The 16,145-nt window shown below is 42.4% G+C and overlaps 1 long non-coding RNA gene across 6 annotated transcripts in view; it reads left to right on the plus strand.

Annotated features, from left to right (window-relative positions):
• LOC311511397 overlaps nucleotides 1-14,783 on the plus strand; it is a 35,461-nt gene extending 20,678 nt beyond the window's left edge. For 3 of the 6 annotated variants that reach the window (XR_014709271.1, XR_014709273.1, XR_014709274.1), the window contains one exon: nucleotides 11,203-14,783. This is a non-coding gene — a long non-coding RNA (uncharacterized lncRNA). Of the gene's footprint in view, nucleotides 1-4,049; nucleotides 4,203-11,202 lie in introns of all 6 variants that reach the window. The other 3 variants (XR_014709270.1, XR_014709272.1, XR_014709275.1) reach the window with 2 other exon arrangements.
• Nucleotides 14,784-16,145: the final 1,362 nt, after the last annotated feature.

The raw sequence follows: 16,145 nt of genomic DNA on the forward strand, positions 1-16,145 counted from the left end.
TTGCGCCTCTCATTGGGGGACACTATCATTGAGGGATGGAATAGCAATTGCTATGCTCCTAACATACCTACTGACTCAGGTGAGATACTTGCTCTGGCAAAAATAAAAATAAAATGGGAACAGTCATGTCAAGTAAATGCCAACAGTCACATGATCGATTACAATGAGCACTGGAAATTATTTAAAACCAATTTCTTTTTGTAAAAAAAAGCAGGTCAGTCTCTCATACTGCATTCTATTAGACAGCCATAGCATAACCTTGGCACCCTATTTGATAGCTCTAATATCACTGTATAGTGTTTCTCTAGCCAAAAGTTCACTGTTGTAACAATTATCCTTTTGTCTCTGATGATTTGTAAACCTGTTAAAACTTCCCAAATAAATAGATTTTTTTTTAAATCAGAGAGGTCTTGTTAATTTGTAGCTAGACCCAGGACCTAGTTCCAACATGGATCCTGACCTGCCTTCAAGTACAGTAAGTGGATGGAGGGTGCCATTTCATTCTGTTCTTGCATTCCTGGGCTTGTCTTGGTGGTGGTGGTGGTCTTTTTAACAACATACAAAAAAGAAACAGAAAACACTAGCGCTACCCTGCAGTAGAAATGAAGTGAATCTGTGGGAAAGTCTAAAGAATCTCTGAGTGCTAGATTAGATGTTGGATCGCATGCTCATGAAGGGGACTAAGAGTGATGGCCTATAAAGACCTTAAGCCTGGGTGAGCAGGACTAAATGGGTGATGCACCTAGTTACTCCCTACTTGGAGGAGGTGGGCAGACAAGAGGTAGATTCTTGTAGATTCTATAGCAGGGGTGGCCAACCTGGGGCTCTGGAGCCACGTGCGGCTCTTCAGAAGTTAACATGCGGCTCTTTGTCTAGGCACCGACTCCAGGGTTGGAGCTACAGGCGTCAACTTTCCAATGTGCCGGGGGCGGGGGGGAGAGGGGGTGCTCACTGCTCAACCCTGGCTCTGCCACAGGCCCTGCCCCCACTCCACCCCTACCCACGCCCTCCCCTGAGCCTGCCGTGCCCTCGGTCCTCCGCCTTTCCCCCCCCTCCCCCCGAGCCTCCTGCATGCCACAAAACAGCTGATCGGGAAGTGCAGGGAGGGAGGGGGAGGCGCTGATCAGCGGGGCTGCCAGTGGGTGGGAGGCACTGGGAGCAGGGCTGGGGAGCTAATGGGGGGAGTTGCTGACGTATTACTGTGGCTCTTTGGCAATGTACACTGGTAAATTCTGGCTCCTTCTGAGGCTCAGGTTGGCCACCCCTGTGCTAAAGCCACAAAATTCAACATTCAGATATGGATCAGAAATGTCTCCTAACTTTGAGGTGTTGGGAACTGGGCTTTTGAAGCTGTGTCCCAATAGGGGGTAATATTTAGGCTGGCTTGCAATGTTATGGTTATTATCTGGCTGTGAGGACTCCCAAGGCACTGAGTGTGTTTGGGGAAAGGGAAGTGTTTTCCGGATGTATTTAGCTAAGCTGCACTGATACTATGCTATTTTGTGTCATTGCTGTCGTGACTACCATCCCGTCCCATAAAGCAGGCTCTGGGTAGAATAATAATAGTACTTTGTATTTCTGTAGCATCTTTCAGCAGAGATTCTCAAAAACCTTTGCGACCGGTTCTCCCCAAATCTCCTCCATGGCAAGAAGCAGAAAATTATCCCTCTTTTGCACACCAGACAACTGATAGATACAAGGGTTAAGTGATTTGCCAAAGATTACACAGTAGGTCAGTGGCAGAAGAGACTCCTAGATCATCTGATACTTTGTCAAATACCTTAACTCATGGGAAGAGAAAATGCTTGTATGGTTATGTCATAAAACAAAAAATGAACTGATAAAAAAAATTAGACAAAAAGGTGGATCTGGTGGATTATACAGTGTAATTCAATTTGCCTGCATTTGTTGATCCACGGTTGGATAGGTAGATTTTTTTCTGTAGCTGCATCGCTGGCAGCCCAATAAAAGCTGGCTCATAGTTTGTCATTACCTTTGATGGCTACTGAATGACCATACCTGGGAGTTAACTCTCTTGTATGGTCTTCCCATAATGATAAAGTGGTTCTTTTAAGAATTCGATGACTTGCCAAAAATCTATTATTGCACAAGTCTACAGCCCTTTCCAAAATAATTTATAGGACAACTGTGCTATGAGTGACTAAAAAGCACAAGAAAGACTCTCATTTAATACCAGCTGTCCAATCCATTTTACCGGTCTGTGCATTTTACCGGTCTGTGCATTTTTAATGTGCCCATCACCGTAGTATAGAGATGTCATAGATATAAGAGCAGCATTTATTTTCTTTTAAAGAACCATATTCTCCACCCCTCCTATTTTCAATGCCGCTGTCTTCCATGGGTAGTTTTTGTGTGCTTGTCTCCACCACACGTTCTGCTGGACAGCCTGCAGCCAGCTTGCACAAGACAGATGTGTCTAACCTTGCTCTCTGAAAATGGCGAACAAGAGTTAGATTCAGCCTGAACTCTGGTGAAGAGGAACTCCACAACCAAGAGCCTGACACCAAGAATGTCTAGTTCCCCTGACTTCGTGTTTCGCTCTGGGCTCTATCTGTCCTCATGTGATGAGCTGTGTTAGGTCTTGTGCATGTTTTTGTTGGTATAACCTAGGGTGTGAATTTCATCTGATTATATCTATATGTTACTTGGGAAGGAATTTAAGCTAAACCAAAAAAAGCCTAATTGTTTTCATTATTAATATAGATGAACTTTCCATGCAAGTATTAACAAACCTTATTCGTAACCCACATTTGTTACTTTTGAAAGGTCTGTTTATGTTTGGTCTACCTCTTATCATTATCAGCATATTAATTTTGTTCCATTTCCCCAACTGGTAACCAGAGGTTATAAAATCTACATCCCCTCCACCTCCTGATTGAGAGAATTTCCCATCCTTTATTTTTCCATCTCACTAATGTTGGAAGAATCTGTCCTTTTCCAAAACAGAGTTATTACAAATCTGGCTGTTACTAGTAAGTGCTATTAATGGGTCTTTCCTCAGGTCTGTCACCTCCTCTGGACCGTCAGCTAACAGAACTGCAATGGGTTGTATGTGTGTAGCTTAACTTTAGTTTACTTGAAAATTCTATTTGTTGTTTTCCACCAATATACTATTATCTTAGGGCATTTTCACCATATGTGCGGAAAGGTCCCTATTCCTCCACATCCTCTCTTTTTTTTATATATTTTCCTTAGCTTGAATGGAGCGAAGTACGATTGATAAAGTACTATGCTCTTATACCGGAAAAAGTGTGTCCATATGGGGATTTTCCTGGTATAACTTCTATTATCAACAAGGCCTAAGCAGGATTAGATCGACAATCCTTAGTACAAAGGGAGAGTGATTGTCTAGTGGTTACAGCAGGAAGTAGTCATGATTGGGTTAGCTAGGTTACCCAGAGTATTATGGGATGAAGATATGCTCCACCCTTCCCTTACTTCCTGTTTAATCAGTCGGAAATTTCCCCCCACACACACACTGTTGTGATGCAGTCAGATAAAGCAGCATGTTCCCAGGTGATTTGTTATTTTTGTTGCACTGAGCTGTCTCTTTACAAAAGCCAGGATTTTGGATTCTTGCTTTCCAACTTCAGCTCTGCCTTTTAAATTGCCTTGGGGCAAATCGCTTCTGCCCAGATTGTCATTAGTAGCCTCGGTTGTTGGGTGCCCAGCTTTAGACACCTGTGGATTGCCTCTCAGAGGTGCTGGCTACACGCATCGCTCTGTGTCTTTAATTAGCTTTGATTAGCAGGCCCAAGGAGTCCTATACTGGACACCCAACAAAGGAGGCTCCCAACATTTGAGGTGATTTTAAAAGATATTTCCTTTCGTTTCCCCCACATTTTCCATCTTCAAAAGGTGATATGAAGACTTCAATCTCCCCCACAGTGGTGTTTGTAAGGCTGAAATATTTACCGCTAGCCATTTGTAAGGGGCAGCATGTAGCTGTGATCACCCAGATGCTGACCAGGGAATGAACTGTGACTCAAAAAGCCCCATTTTGGTCTGTGATTCCTCCTTTGCTCCAGGGGAACAGTGAGCTGCATCCATGTACAGCACTCCTCTGTACCAGCTCAGCTGTGCCGACCAGCAAGTGGGAAGATGGGAGTCCACTGCCCATCCATCAGCATGGAGAGGCTGGCAAAGGCTAGTCTTTCTTCCCCAGCCATTCTGGGATGCAGGTAAGCTATGCAGGGCAGAAGGGCATGCATTACACCTCCTCTTACTCTGCTGTGCTGGCAGTAGGGTGAGTCACAATCTTGCCCTGAGTAATTATAAAAACTCTTTGAGATCCTTGCACTCTACCAATGGTGAATATTATTGTTTCAGATATCATACAGTATGATAATTGTTCCCCACCTTGAGCTCTCCTTCAAGCTTAATGCATAAAAAGATGACAGCCCTGCTTTCTAGTCATGAGCTGTAATTTTTTGAAGTGGTCTCTCCCCATTCTAGCTCTTTATATCAGGTGGTACCAGAGTTCCACGTTTTCTAAAGAGAGCCCCCAGTCACGAAGTTTGGGTCCTCTGGCATTGTATCTAAATGTGGTCTCCCCCATCTTCCAGGATGGTGTGACAGGGCTCACTGACGGCTAGCGGTGCCTCCTGTAGGCCGCCTGGGAATTAGCTCTGCCAGACATTGCACTCCCCCTCCAGCAGTATCTTCCCCTGTGCTGTCTCACCCTGTGGCCCCTCACAGTCAAGGGACTGCAGTCACCTCTTTGTCACTTAGCCCTCTGGCCAGGTCACTGATGTCCTTCCCTTCCGGGGAAGGCAAAGTCCTTCCAGACCTGCTGTCTGGCTAACATCTCCAGTGCCCTTGCCACTGGCTGGTAGGGGACCCCAGGCCCACCCGCTACACTGGGTTCCAGCCCAGGGACCCTGTAACAAGCAGCCAAAGTCTCTGCAAAGTCCTATACCTTGCTGCTGTTTCCCTGGGCTTCTTCCTACTTATCTGGCTTCCCCTCTCTCTGGGTTTGCAAGCCTCCCAACTGACTCACTCCACTCAGGGAGTGGCTGCAGGCTACTACCCTGGCATGCCAGCACAGCAACACCCCCTGGTCTGTAGCCAGCTTCCCAGCTTTAGAGGCCCCACCTCTTCCTGCACAGGTGAGCCTGCATGCAATCAATTAGTTCCCTGCTCCCTGGCTCCTCCTCTAGGTGTACCCTGGGAAATTAATTGGCCGGCTTGGCCATCTTGACCCCTTCCAATCCTGTGTGGGGTGGACACCCCACCATGGGTGGTCAGATGAAGGGAAAAATTCTCTGCAAGAATGAGTAGTCAAAACTCCATTGAGGTCAATGGGTCTGTGCTCATTTATGCCAGCAGTCAATTTGGCCTGGTGCATTCTGGACTGATATGAGCCGTTTTTGAGGAAGAGAGAACAAATCATAACATCTGGAAGTGGACCAGACCTGAATTTCATAGGAGTTCAGATATGCTGTTTGGGTTTGGACCCATTTCTTATACGAAACAAATTATATATTTCCACGTCTTTTTCTCTGTATCAAACCCGCTCGTTTGAACACAGGATCAATCATGAATATTTTCATTTTCATAACAGAACGGATCCAATAGCTCCTAAAAATTAAAAACCCACCTACCATAATTGCTTTCTTTTTGAGCTCCTTGCAGTAGGTCCCAGTAGTTTAAATAAACATTGCATGAGTTTTGCAGCTCATAAAGACTAGAGGTGGCATTCTTTGTTTTGGTTTCTGGGATCCCAGTGTCAAACTTGTCTTCTTTGTTGGAAGATTAATAGAAGTTTGGGTTTGGCAAGGAATCATGATATGAGAAAGGACATCACTTAGCAGATACTTAAAGTGCGGTCAGGCTCTGAAAATTGACTCTTAGAAATGACATTGTGGTTTTCCATATTTATTTTCTCTCCATGACTTCAAGAAACAATCTGCTGAGTTAACAGATCTAAAGGTGATTTGTCAAACTGCCACCCTTACAAACTCAGTCTGGGGTCTGAAACCCCAACCTTCTTTTTTGGTGCCTCTTCCATTGTCATCAGTAAGAGGAATTCCACAATCTGAATTGAGTTGACAATTTTGTTGATAGACGCACGAGGCAGAGTAGACTCCAGCGTGCACTCCCACAGCTGCATTGGCTCTTCAGGGCTATCAAGAGTAACAACTTGTTTGGGTCATTGGCAGAGGTAACGCAAAGACACCCAGGGAGAAAACTGTAAAGTAGGGCTAGGATAGGACATTGGTAAAGACAGTGGCCTGATACTTGGTTCAATTCCCAGCTCTATGACAGACTTCAGTATGACCTTACAAAATCATTACCGCTCTCTGTGCCTCAGTTCCATCACTGTGAAGTGGAAGAATATTTCCTTATGGTCACCTTTTGCCTACCTTCTCTTTCTACATATATGTACAGCGCCTAGCACGATCGGGGCTCCAATCTCAGCAGATATTATAATACATGGGTACAGGAGTGGATTTACTATGAAACAAACTATGTGATAGCACGGGGCCCCCAACGACAGGGCGGGGGCCCAAAATGCAGGACAAATATCTGACTAGCTGCCCCTGAGTCCTGGCCGGCGGCGCAGCAGGGCTCAGGAATATGAAGGAAAAAAGAATGAAAAACGGGGCAGGGGGGAGATAAGAGGGAATGTTCCTTTTCTTGGCTGGGTTTCCAAGGGGGGAGCCTGAAAATGAAGCTGCGCACAGGGCCCCACTAACTCTAAATCCGCCACTGCATGGGTAAGTTCCCCAGAGGCTAAGGTGGAGGAAGCTCCAGTCCCAAGCAGTGGCACCGAAGGACCGCTACGTCAGCAGTAGCCTCCTTTGCTCCTTCGGCCGTGACTGGTGGATCTATGCAGCAGTGGCCCCAACAGCCTCTTCTCTTTCTCCAGCTTACCCTGTGTGAATCTACCTTGTCCAGGTGGGCTTCACGCCACACATGGGCATGGCTTTGCCGCATCCATACCGGCTCTCCAGAGTCCCCACCTTCAGGCCCTCAGCTAATGCATCTGGTGTTCTCATGAGGCTTGGAAGAGTGGAACATTATATATATATATATATATATATATATATATATATATATATATATATGGGGCGGGGGAGCAGAATTCCACCCCCCCATTTTAAAGCTCGGTAGATTCTTGAATTCTGTACATTAAATGTATCTTTGAAGCTACTTGAATATTTCTGAAACAAAGACGTGTAGTGAAAACAAAGATAAAACCTCTAGGCAAATGGCATCTGGAATTACAAGAGACAGACAGACACATACGACACACTACTGTAATTTTAATTGCCTGCAAGCTAACCCCCTTTTCCCCCCACTGTCTTTCTCCTTCCCCCCCCCGCCCCTTCTCTCTTCCCTCCCTCCTATTCCTCCTCCCCCCCCCCCCATGCGAGTTAATCTGTTGGCTACATTCTCAGCTTTTCTTTTGCTTCTGGTTTCATTTTCAGATGACAAAATTCAAGGCACACAGCTCTGCTGTCTGGTTGCCACAGCAACGGCAGCCTATTATCGTACCTTGTCATTCATCAAGAAAGAATTGCACTTGACAGAGATAGACCAAAATGCTTGCAGTTTGCAGCATTAAAAAAAAAGAGAGAGAGAGAGAAAGAAAGAAAAAAACTGTTTTCTTTTCTTCCAAGTGTGTAAAAGGCCTTTAATGCCTGTTTAGTTACATGTTATATTTAACATTGCTTATTACACGCAGTGGTGATTGTCAATACTTATAGAAATAGATCTTTCCTCTTCAAAAATATATTTCAGTAAATTTCACAGATCTGTCTTACTTCATTCTTTCAAGTCTCCCCCTCAGCCCTGATGCAGAATATAAAAGGAAATGGTTAAATGATACCTGTTTTGCATGTTGAATTCTGAGTGACCACACAAATGCTGCTTTTCTGCTTAATTATGCCTTGTGTTGGTTAGCCTTCTTTCTCTCCTTCTAATACTCAAAAATAATTAGCAGGATACATAATTGAATTTTATCTTGAATTGATTTAATTCTTCAAGTGCGTGATGCCTGTGGAATATAGGAGCGTGGAAAGAAAATACGTGTGCATGTGTTTATATATAATATATGTGTCGGTGGAGATTGCTCTGAGCATCAAATCTGTAATCACCCTTTCTAAAGTTGGACCAGTCCCAAATTCATTGTTCTTCAAAGGCAGGAAAAGGTAATTACGTGTTGTTTTGCCTACCTCATCTTTGCCATTTGAATTAACCCAAATTAATTCCTGAAATATGTAGCCCAATACCTTTTTGTTACTGAATGCAACTTATATGTTGAAAGTCCTAGAATTATTATTTTTAAGTCTGACTATATTCCTACTAACTGTATGGTGGGTTCAATATCTGTAATAGGGTTTGCTATTTTTAAAAAGGTTTTGAACCAGAGTGTTCTCTTACATTGGTCAATTTGCTTGTTAAAGGTGGGATATGTTGTAAAATACTTGTATTGGCCATGTAGTATTTTAAGTACATATCCTCTTTGCTTGAGTTTTGAATCTCGGATTGTTGAATCTTTGTCCCAGAGATCAGAAAAAGAGGAAAGAGAGATAGTAAAGGAGGAAGATAGAGTGCACTTAAAAAAAAAAATCCTTGCACAGATTCTCCTGTGAGCTCTGTTTATTTTCAATAAGTGTTATAATCAGCCTTCAGGTCTGAGGTGCCATGAGCTTTTGAAGATCACTTTCTGCTCCCCACCAAAAAAGAAATCTGCGTGCTGCTCTCTTTTGATATTAAAGCCTTTTCCCTACACCAGCTCCCACATGGGTAAGGGATACAAAGGAAAAGTACACAGTTGTGATTGCCCAAAATCAAATGCAGATCTTTTCATTAGAGAGGTGCTCAGTGCATGCTAGCTGGGAAATTCTCCAGAGGACACATTCTTACCATTTCAAATTTACAAACCTAGGACACTTCTTGACATGGATCTCAAATTTATTTGCAGCCCCAAAACAAAAAAAGGCAGAGAGAATGAGATGCACTTAAATGGTTAGTTCCTAGAGCCACTTCTGAACTTTTTAGTTTAATATTGCCACAACACCAGTGTTCATTTCCTGTTCAACTTCAGCCCTACCTTTTGATTTTTAAATCTCCCTTAGGCTAGTGGTTTCAGCAGACAAAGAAATGAACAGGCAGAAACAATTAAACTAGCAGATACAGTGAAAACCAACACCACAGCACTTTCACAGAAATTGCAGCATATGAACGAATTCTGTCATGGATTTGATGTTCTAGCAGTCAGTCTTACCCTTACTGGTTTTTCCAGCCTTCCTTTTGGCTAGAGGAATTCTGTTTTCCCTTAGGACCTCATAAATACATACAGGCACTGAAAATATTTTATGTGTATATTAATATTACATGATAAACTTGGGGGAGAAGAGAAAAATCCTAAATCTAGATCTTCTTAATTGCAAAATGGCTCCTAAAACCCTTTTTAAATGTCCACATATGTCTTGAAGAAAAATTGGAATTTGGAATGTTTATACAGCCCTGCACAGTGCAAGTTAGCTATCCTTTAAATTAGTGATTCAAGTTGGTTTACAGCCTGAAAAGTCTGTAACAAGACACAAGTGTTATCTGTTAAGAAAGAAATGGATTTTTTTTATTGTCTGTATGTCTGTGCTATTAGACAGAGTGGCAGCCAAAATGCCAGCTATAAAAGCACTTTCAGTAGGAGGGGGAGGCTACTGGGCATTAACAAAGAAATAATTAACTCACTCAAAAACTAGCCTTTATCCATCACTGCTTTAGACTATTTATTTATCTTGCCCAAGTATTTATGTATCTGTTGATCAACTCCTTCAACACTTAGGGAAAAATTCCATTGAAGTCAACACATAGCTCTTTTATAGTACTTTTCATCCATAGATCTCAAAGCACTTTACAAAGAAGGTTAGTGCCATTATCCCCCATTTTACAGATGGAGAAACTGAGGCACAAACAGGTAAAGTGATCACACAGCGGACCGGTGACAGAGCTGAGTCAAAGTCCAGTGCTCTTATCTATGTTACTGGGTATTCTTAATTCTACATTTTGATATGTGTGCAGAAAAGTTGTCCTAACCATGCAGCTGGTAATGTTCATAGATTCACAGATGTTTTTAAGGCCAGAAGGGACTACTACGATTATCTAGTCTGACCTCCTGCACAACCCAGGCCAGAGAACCTCACCTACCATCCAATGCTGTGGCAGCCACTTTAGTTTTATTTGAACTCTGGCATATGGGAGATGGTTGATTCTCCGAAGTCAAGCTTTGAGAGCACATTTGGCCCTTCTTCCAGCTTTGAAGTCAGCCTTGATCTATGAAAACGGTTCCAGTTGCAGATATGCTTTATAAGGGTCCGACTCAATAAAAAGCCAGTCCTGTTCTGGCAGCGTGGCGGTCCCATGCAAGCCTCTAGAAATGGACTTTCCAGGCGAGGAAAGCTGTTACAAGAACTGAGCTGAGGTTGCACTGGGTGAGAGTCAGATGGAGTTTTACTGAATCCAGCCGCCGCTGTCGGCACAATAAACCACCTCTTGTAAACCGAAACCTTTTGGGCTGGTTTTCTTTCTGCATTTTAGTGCATTTAGGTGGGTTTATTTATTTATCTCCCCTCCCCCTCCCTCTCCCCCCCCAGCTGTCGTGAAAATTTGAAGGCTGCTGTTAGTAAACTTAAAACACTATATATAAAACCACAGCATGATGTGAGCTTACCTGCAGTTCAAAGGAGATGGGAGGTGACAGTGGTACTTGAGTGTGTCTGAAATTAAAATGTCATGGCCCTGATTCTGACCTTTACTCATGATGAGTAACATCTTACTCCATGAGTAATCACTTTGAAATTCCTAAAGCTACTCTGAGTAAGGTGCTACTATAGGATTACTCACAGGGGGATTATCCCATTCTGATCCCTTTTCTCATGCTATACAGAACCTTTCTCTGCACATAGTCCCATTAATTTCAATGGGACTACTTATAGAATAAACTACTATTCAGTGTGAGTTAGGGGTGTCAGAATTTGGATCCGACTATAGTATGATTCATCTCAATTCAGTGTTTCACAATCAGGGTCTTAAGAATTGATCCATTGAATTTTGCTGCAGGAAGGACTTTGGGATTTGGCCCAATGATAATATTTCACATTCACATAGCACTTTCAATCTGACCAGATGTCAAAGCACTTTAATAAAATGAATATTTTTTTTTATGAGCACAAGTTGGGTGGAAACAAGGCAGCGATGAAGCTGGTGGGCCGAGGAAGCAACGGGCATTACAGAAATGATCTCTCCTCCACCACTGAGTAAGTAGCCTACCAGTCCCCTTTGGCCAAAAAAGTTGTAAATGTAGGGCTGGGTTTGGATCCCAAATAGCTCCTAGATTCTTAGGTTGCATTAGTGGCTAGAGTTAGCTTTTTTTTTAAAGGGGAATGTGGCCATTTCTCTCTGACATGCATACCATGCCTTGGTGACCTGAAGACTGGATAGCAGCGATGGCTCTGCATGGGGTTAACCTTGAAGACCACTGAGCAGCTACAGCTCATGCAAAATGTGGCTGCCTACTTGCTTGCTGGAGTTAGCCAGAAGGCACATCTCATTCCAGTTTCCTAAAGACAGCACTGGCTCCATAGTTACTCCAAATCAAAGTACTTTCTCTGGGTATTTAGCTGGGTCCTGGATGCTTGAGGGAGCCTATCCCTATAGGCCCTGTATGGTGGCTGAGGTCAGCTGGGACACTTTTGATGACAGTTCCCCAGATATATTAACCCAGGAACTGTCAGCAAAAGTGTCCCAGCTGACCTCAGCCACCATGGAGGATACTGTCAGTGCAAGTCCCCTAATTAATTCACTTCAATCCTGGTCCACCAGAGCCTGAGTTCAAGATAGCCTTTTCTAAAAAAAAAAAAACCTCAGACTTGTGCTTGAGGAGAGCATTTGTGGGATTAGTGTATATTTTGTTGGTAGGTAAACTCTGTTAAAATCTAGGAGAGGCTTTTTCACACCATGCATAATTAATCTGTGGAACTCATTGCCCCAAGACGTCACTGAAGACAAAAGATCAACAGCATTCAAAAAGGGTTATGCATTATATAAATAATAAGAACCTCCACAGCTACATAAGAGTTTAAAGCTTCAGTTTTGACTTGCACAGTCTTTAATGACATAGGACCACCCTAGATGAGATACCAGCTTTCCCCCCATGCAATGCTGCACAGCTGAGGTCAGCACAGGCCCTTGGTTTAACAAAGAGGGAAGTGCTAGTCGGGCATTCTCTGTGAGGTCCTTTGAATTGGGAACTCATTGGTCCAAAATAGCCCTAACCCCTTGACAGTTAGGGATGCAAAGCTCATTGATTCTCCCTAGCTTTGGGGAGGGAGGAGACAGGAGGGAGCTGAGCAGTGATGATAGTGAGGAGAGGTGGTGCTGCTTATTTTCTATTTGGTCACTGCGGGTTGGGTTTGAGATGAGGTTAAATGAGTGGATTTGTAATTCATCAGAATTTTTGGCAAGGGAAGGTAGCTAGGGCCCGGAATGGATATTCGTAGTGGATATTTCTGCATTAAATAAAATAAAATGGGCTACAGATATGTAATGGCTTTAAATCCTGCAAGCATGAGGCTCTAAACCAATCCCTGCATGCTTGGCGTTAGGAAAACCCATTCCCTAAGGGCAGATTATTCCATTATTGTCCATTATGGTAGTCTCTTGCTCCTCCCTCTGAAGCAACTGGTGCTGGCCAGTGCCAATGACAGGAGATGGACCATTGGTTTGATTGGATACGGCAAGGCTTGTGTTCCAAAGTCTTCTGGGTTATTTTTTTCAAAACTGTACAGCATCGGAGCGGGGCCCCTCGTTTAAATTAAATAAATAATTGTATGTCTGTCTTAATCACTTCATCAAACACTAAGAAATACAATGGGATGCATATTCCAATCTCTGTCAGTGACTCATTGTGTGACTCTGGAGTCAAATCCCGTAAGTCAACCTTAAATTTAAAAACTATGTCTAGTAATGATCAAGTCAGGTACTCAAAAATTAAGGCACACAGATTAATGGACAGTGTGAAATTTTTGACCTGAGCCTTAACTGAGCCTAAGTTAATACACGCATAAAATGGGTCTTTTTTTTTCTGCTTTACCATTCCTCACAGATGGGTGCAAGGCTCATTTGAATTCATGCTCATAAACATTTACAATTAACTGAACCCTATTTTTATACTGGGGCAAATCAACCCACCACATTCAAACACCCTCAGATTTTTGGAAAGTTTGCTTTGCAGTTTGGAGCCAGATCCAAATGTCATGGGTCAGGAATCAGTTTACTAATTAGATGCAAAACTATTTCCAGACAAAATATCTGCAAAATTTTAATGAGGCACCAGAGTGGGTTGTTGTGGTCTCTCTGTCTCTTTCTGTTTTATAGGTATCAGTCAAACCTGTTAAACAGTAAGTACCTTTTTGTTTCATCATCATCATCAAAGCATTTTGGCAGCTATTCCAACTGGATTTCAGAGCTTCTCCATCTTTTCCTCAAATTCCTGTTCTCACTTTATTGTTGTGTTAAAAGCCTATATCTGATTCCTCCTAGAAGGATTCTATTAGCTCCCAGAAAGAAGATGCCTGATCAGAAGAGGCAGCTGGTTAGACCCACTAGTAACTGCTGGATTACCACACGCTATACACTTACTTTAAAAAGATCCTACTGAAAAAGCGACACAAGAGACAGAACTTGCAGGCTTCAAAAGTGAACAACCGAGAGAATGAAAAGCCCTTCACTGTCTTCTATACTCTTTTTGTTTGTTTCAACCTGACTACATTAAGCACCTCTGCATTATATTAACATGTTCTTGACTAGGAGTGGGATTTTTCAGAATAGCCTCCGGGAGTTACGTGCCAATGGGAACTGAGTGTCTAACTCCTTTAGGCTTATTTTAAAACCCCAGACTTCAACTACTGTATTAATTTTCTGACTTTTGATTTTTGTTGCAATTTGGGAGTTAAATGAAAAAATCTGGAAAAAAGTCAACTTAAGTTTGGTATGGTTTTTGACCAGTTCTGTTATTGATAAATGTTTCTCTATGCAACCCAAAGAAAGAGTAGCCATAACTGCTGTTGTAAATGCCCTTGTTTCGTCCTGTCTGCAGTTTTAATTTTCAGGACATAGTGGGCTGCTGATCTTGGTCCTGTAGTTTTGCCCTCACAGATACCTGCAGGTGGACTTTGTACTACTTAGATGTCTATGCATTATTGCCAACCTCCGGCCTTCCAAAACGGTGAGATTATCTTAAAACTCATGAGATTTTTTTTTTAAATATACATTTTGGATTTGCTTTATTTGCCTTATAGTTTTAGAATATTTAGGTTACACTTGGGTCACATTTTCAACCTTTACTCTGCAACCATAAGAGCTAGAAATTTTTTTTTTAAATAAAAGATGAGATTATCACATAATTACTTGATTCCAGGAGCTGGATTTCAAGAAAAACACCAAATATTGTCAGACTCATGATAAGATCAAGAGACTTGGCAACACTGTCTATGGTATCAGATAATTAGACATCTAGGGACTATAAAATGTGTCTACAGAATTACATCCAAGGACTTGAGTCCACAATTATTTGTGGTTGCACGAATGCTGATGCTAAATAGGAGGCCAAGTTGAGGCCCATCTGATGATCAGGGTATTGGATATTTTTGCCATATAGATGTATGTTTTTGTAACATCAGAAGTGAATTGTTTTGCAAGATTTTTGGTATTATTATTATTGAAATATAAAACAATAAAACGATGTTTTGTTTACCTTCACAAATCTCCTTGGTCTTGTTTTTGGGCTTGGCCATTTAAATTGTATTTATATTAAGGTAGCATCTACAGATTAAAGCCCCCTTGCAATATGCATAATATAGACATAAAGTAAAAGACAGTTCCTGCCTTAAAGCATTTACAGTCGATCTGCAAGGAAGGGGGATGGGATGCATGTGCCTACATAAGCCTCATTGCTCTCCAGTGCATGGCTGCAGGAACCCTTCATGTGAAGTGTGTTGCAGTATTAAGGCTGTAAAAAAACAGGGTGAAATACCAAAGTCCTTACCTATAATTTACTTAAGCAAAATTCCCATTGATTTCAGTGGGCATGTAAATGAGCAAGGACATCAGGATTTGGCCCATGATCAAGTTCAGATTTTGTGAGTGAGAATCAAAAGCCACTATCAAATCAGTGTCTTAAGCAAAAAACAAAACAAACAAAACCCAAATGCTTGATGTTTTAAAATGGAAAATACATGGAACAATAAATATTTTTCTCCAAGATGACAGGTATGCTTTCCCCCCTGCTCCTCCCACACACAAGTGCAACAGCAGAATAGTTACAGCACAGATGGATTTTGACACTGCCCACCCCTCAGGGCAGAATAATTTTTCCTTCCAGTTCAGGAAAAAAAGGACATTCTGTGGAATAAACAGATTTCTCTAAAGAAATCCTGCACCCAGGGCAAAGTCCCTATTGATTGCAAGGAATGCAGGATCAGCCCTCACCTCTTACATATCTAGAAAAACACTGACTTCACATCTTTTTTTTATTTTGCCTTTAAAAATACCTGTTAATTAACAAGTGCTATTAAAAGCACATGTGATTTATTAAGAAAGAATTTACCCTGCAGGGCTTGGGAAGGCTTTAGATTGATTGTTCATTATAGGCCAAATCCCAAGAGGTTCTGAGCACCCACAGTTCAGTGTTCACTCAGTGCATAAGGTGCTTGCAAAAGATTTGCTTTATTCTGTGTCTGGTTTCAGCTGGCCGAGTACCACAACAATAGCTTTGCAGCACCCCGTCCTCACTGTCTGGGGAAGCTCAGCCCTTAAAGGCACTGCCCCTGTTGCCACACACAGTTTCACCAGGAATCCTATTGGCATTATTTGCATAAATAGAGTCTACTCACATGATTAACAGGATCAGGCAGGCAGGTAAAATACCCAATGAAATCAGTTGAAGTTTTGTCTAAGGGTGGACTAAGGGCCCATTGTGAATATCTAATTGGTCAGTGGGTCTGACCTCAGAGGTGCTCCAGCTAAAGTCAAAGTTACTAAGCAATCCTGAAACGCAAACCATCCAACAGCTGTGGTAGCAGGGAGAATTGGTCACTTGCATATCAAACTAA

Source organism: Lepidochelys olivacea, assembly GCF_965140295.1.
Source record: "Lepidochelys olivacea isolate rLepOli2 genome assembly, chromosome: 22".
Lineage (NCBI taxonomy): Eukaryota > Metazoa > Chordata > Testudines > Cheloniidae > Lepidochelys > Lepidochelys olivacea.